Raw genomic sequence first — 5,162 nt, forward strand, 5'->3', positions numbered from 1 at the left:
GACTTTTTATGCCTTACTATACTATGACTTTTTATGCCTTACTATACTATGTCGTTTTTGAGACTTTTTATGCCTTACTATACTATGACGTTTTATGCCTTTCTATACTATGTCTTTTTATGACTTTTTTGTCCCTTTGTTATACTATGACACATTTTTTTACGTTTTATGCCTTACTATACTTTGACAATTTTATGACTGTTTATGCCTTACTTTACTATGACGTTTTTATGACTTTTTATGCTTTACTATACTATGACGTTTTTATGATTTTTTATGCCTTACTATACTATGACGGTTTATGCCTTTCTATACTATGTCTTTTTATGACTTTTTTGTCCCTTTGTTATACTATGACACATTTTTTTACGTTTTATGCCTTACTATACTTTGACAATTTTATGACTGTTTATGCCTTACTTTACTATGACGTTTTTATGACTTTTTATGCTTTACTATACTATGACGTTTTTATGATTTTTTATGCCTTACTATACTATGACGGTTTATGCCTTTCTATACTATGTCTTTTTATGACTTTTTTGTCCCTTTGTTATACTATGACACATTTTTTTACGTTTTATGCCTTACTATACTTTGACAATTTTATGACTGTTTATGCCTTACTTTACTATGACGTTTTTATGACTTTTTATGCTTTACTATACTATGACGTTTTTATGATTTTTTATGCCTTACTATACTATGACGGTTTATGCCTTTCTATACTATGTCTTTTTATGACTTTTTTGTCCCTTTGTTATACTATGACACATTTTTTTACGTTTTATGCCTTACTATACTTTGACAATTTTATGACTGTTTATGCCTTACTTTACTATGACGTTTTTATGACTTTTTATGCTTTACTATACTATGACGTTTTTATGATTTTTTATGCCTTACTATACTATGACGGTTTATGCCTTTCTATACTATGTCTTTTTATGACTTTTTTGTCCCTTTGTTATACTATGACACATTTTTTTACGTTTTATGCCTTACTATACTTTGACAATTTTATGACTGTTTATGCCTTACTTTACTATGACGTTTTTATGACTTTTTATGCTTTACTATACTATGACGTTTTTATGATTTTTTATGCCTTACTATACTATGACTTTTTATGCCTTACTACTATGACATTTTTATGCCATTTTCATGCCTTACTACACTATGTCGTTTTTATGACGTTTTATGCCTTACTACTATGACGTTTTTTGAAGTTTTTATGCCTTACTATAGTGTCATGATTTTATGACATTTTTATGCCTTACTATACTATGACATTTTTATGACATTTTCATGCCTTAGTATACTATGATGTTTTTTGATGTTTGTATGCCTCACTATACTATGATGTTTTATGCCTTACTATACAATGACATTTTTATTCCATACTTTACTATTACATTTTTATAACGTTTTTATGCCTCACTATACTATGATGTTTTGTGACGTTTTTATGCCTTACTACACTATGGTGTTTTATGCCTTACTATACTATGACGGCTTATGCCATACGACATTATGAAGTTTTATTAATGTTTTATGCCTTACTATGTTATGACATTTGACATTTTGACATATATATATGACATATTAGACATATTATATCAAGAGTGATGTTACCATATGTGTCACCTATCAGAGGATATATTATTATGACAAATATACATCCTCTGGATATATAAAGATATAAGTTTATAACATATATGAAATACTCATAGTAAAATATACATACAGTATGTGTCATCATTTCATATTGTTCCAATTTACAACAGCTTTCATATGTAATTTTTACATATATAGGCTATATTGTATATACATATATGATTTTACTTCATATGTACATATATTTCATATATGGAAATTCAACACATGTACATATATTATGTTTGTTTATGGGCATTTCTGAATTTAAATTCAGATCTTATATGTTAATAAACCGTTTGGTTGGCGGTATTAAAAAGTTGGAGGGGTTGCGGGGTTGTTGCATCCTTACCAATGTCGAGACCAAACTTAAGTCATTTGCCAAATCAAATTCTGCTTAGGGCCCCATAAAGGCTTGGGCTGGCTCTGGTTTAGTCTATAAAATGTCAGAAAACTGTGGGAACTGGCCTTCACAGTGTCCAAGGTGACATCTCCATGTCTTGTTCTATTCAACACAATAACAAATATTCAGTTTGCTAAGATAGAAAAGAGGAAATCCTCATTTTGGAGAATCAGGAACAAAAGTTTTTTCTTTTTTTTTCTTTTGCATATTTGCTTGAAAAATAATAAAAAAAACAAAAAACAAAGCAATTAATCAATTATGAAAATTGCAAGTGCAAAAAACTGAAAAAAGGCTTCAGTTTCATATTGTATAAAAACAATATGAAAACAAAAACATGAAGAGAGATTAGTGTTGCATTTAATCAGTGAAATTTAAGTCGCTAAAAATAATGACAATCATAAAAAGAGAAAAGAGAAGTCATCGAAATAATGAGCTGAAAAAGAGTCCAAATTTGCATACACTGCTACTACATCTGCTACGTACTGCTATTAAGAGCATCAGACTTGTTTGCTATCTTATTGCAACAAGAGTTAAGAAATCAGCAAAATGTAACGAATGTTCGTGCAGAAAAAAGATGAAGTAACAATGATGTTATGCAATGCATCTGCAGTCCGGACAATGTCCAACAGTGCCAAAAAAGTGTTTGCACCCTGCAGCTTCAGCAGGTTTTGTTGAACTACAAATCATTTAGAAAAGGACCAGATTTTGTCAGTGATATGTGCAGATGCACATGTGCCTGCAGACATGTATCCTCGGCACTGGTTTTCATTTTATAACTCAGCTCCAAAGAAAAAACATGATTCAAAACAGAATCCAGTATCATCCCCTAGACACACATTTATATATAAAAAAAAACTTTCAATCTCAATCATTATAACACTACACCACAACCTGAAAACTTCCTCTACTAAAGAATATCATGTGACACGATCAAAAGCTTGAACTTGTTTCTCTCAACGTCTGTTTTCATAGGTAATAATGAACTTTCAGTCTCAATTTACTGTATAAGGCACCTTTCAACCAGTTTTGCCCGATAACTCAATCATTAAACATGCAGGAAATGTTTTGACACTGTATTGTTTTATTTAAAAAGTTGGCTGGAACAGATAGCTTTGTGTATTCTGGACAAATATGCAAAAAATTACATTTTTTGTAGCACATTAAAAGGTGCAAAAAAGTCAAGGGCTGCACAAACAGTTGCATAGGATTAAACTCTGCAGGATAAATCAGCTTTAATTAGACAAATACTGACTGAACATGTAGAACAGGTGTGTACATGCAGTACAGAACTAAGCAATAAGAGGAACTGTTCTAAGAAACATCTCAGAAGAGTCCAGAGTTTAAGACCTTTAGAGGAAAGACCCAGAGTCATCACTACATTACTGGGCTGTTTCAGGTTGTTATTGCTAAATGGATGTCAGTGTGACCTGTTAGTCAGGACACATCAAGTCATTTTACTGTCTGAAGTCACTATGACACCACTGTCATGTATGAAATATATAAAAAATATTTATGCAAGACCATTTCACACACTTGCACGACCTAATTAAACATCATTTTGGATTAAGAGGTTTGACTGTAGGAGTAAATACAGTATTAGGGCGCGATGACAGATACAGTTTGTCAGCTGACTATATATCTAATATATTTAATAGCTTATCTGCCCACACTGTTAACTATGCACTTATTGTGTCATCCTGCCACAAATGTCTGCAACTTTGAAACAGCTAATTACAATTATTAATTTAAAAGATTTATATATTTAGTTTTGATGGACGTTTTGGGAAATGCATTTATTTGCCGTCTGCTGGAGAATTAGATGAGAAGAATCACACCCCTGTTACAAAGTAGCCGGTTAGCTTACTGTTAGAAAGTAGCTGGTTAGCTTAGCCTAACAGAAAGACTGGAAACAGGCAGCACGGCTCTGTCCAAAGGAAACAAAATCCACCTGCCAGCACCTGTACAGCTCACTGATTAACATGTTGTACGTCATTTGTTTAATTCAGAGAAAAAACAAGGTATAAAAGTGACATTTCGTCAATTTACCGGGAGAATTTTGTAACTGGCAGTTCAGTTGCCAGGCAACCAACGGACACGTCAGAAGGTTAGAGGTTGGTTTCTGTCACCTGTCAGATTCTGTTCCGTTTCCTGTCTTTGTGCTAAGCTAAATCTGCCCTCATGCTGCATTCACGTCTTATCATTTAAACTGCAGAAAAGTGGGAAAACCGTTCACATCACGGGCGACAGCCCCCACTCAGTGAGAAGAACTACAAACATGACAAACTGCTGCAAGAATGGTAGTTAAAATAAAATCCAATATTGACGTTAATATAAACAATTCAGCTAATTTAATCGAGGCTATGCACTGTTGGTATGTAGTTTCACTTGGTAATGAACTACGACAAATACGCGGCTAACCACCGTGGAAGAACACATGAACGCTCCTGAGTCGGATTACGCCCGAATGCAGCATTGGGACAGAGGGTGGGCGTGGCATCAATCTTCACCCATCTAACGCTCCACCACAAAGCTAATAAGCACATCTCCCAAAATGTCCAAACTCTTCAGTGACAATCAGGTTTTTGCTTTCACTCAACAACATGCACACAGACAACATCCACTGAAAATAAACTTTAAAAAGTCAGCGTTTCTCATGTCCATATAGTAGGTTTCGTTGTAGAAGGCAACACTGTTGAATGCAAGTTCAAGACAAAGTCAGCTGCTCCGTGATCACAGCTAAAAAGGAACAAGGGATTGCAAATAATATTCACCATGTTTCATCCTGCACCCCTCTGCCTGCCAGACTCTCTTCATTTTGTCCCTTTTTTTTATTCTTTTTAAATCAGGCAGAGAGGACATGCTGGTGTCCAGATTTAAAAGGATCAGCTTGTTAAGCACTCCTCCCAAAGTCAGGGCTAAATATTATATTCAAAGTGCTATTTACACACATATATACACATATTTAATTTTATTTTGTCAAAAAAATAACCACTCTATTTAATAAATTAAAAGAAACAAAAAGCAGATATACTGTATTGTCTCAAGGTAATAACATAATTCTTTAAAGCTGAAAAATAGAATTTAACGTGTAGAATATAAAATA

Source organism: Seriola dumerili, unplaced genomic scaffold (assembly GCF_002260705.1).
Source record: "Seriola dumerili isolate Sdu_G_001 unplaced genomic scaffold, Sdu_1.0 BDQW01012242.1, whole genome shotgun sequence".
Taxonomy (NCBI): Eukaryota; Metazoa; Chordata; class Actinopteri; order Carangiformes; family Carangidae; genus Seriola; species Seriola dumerili.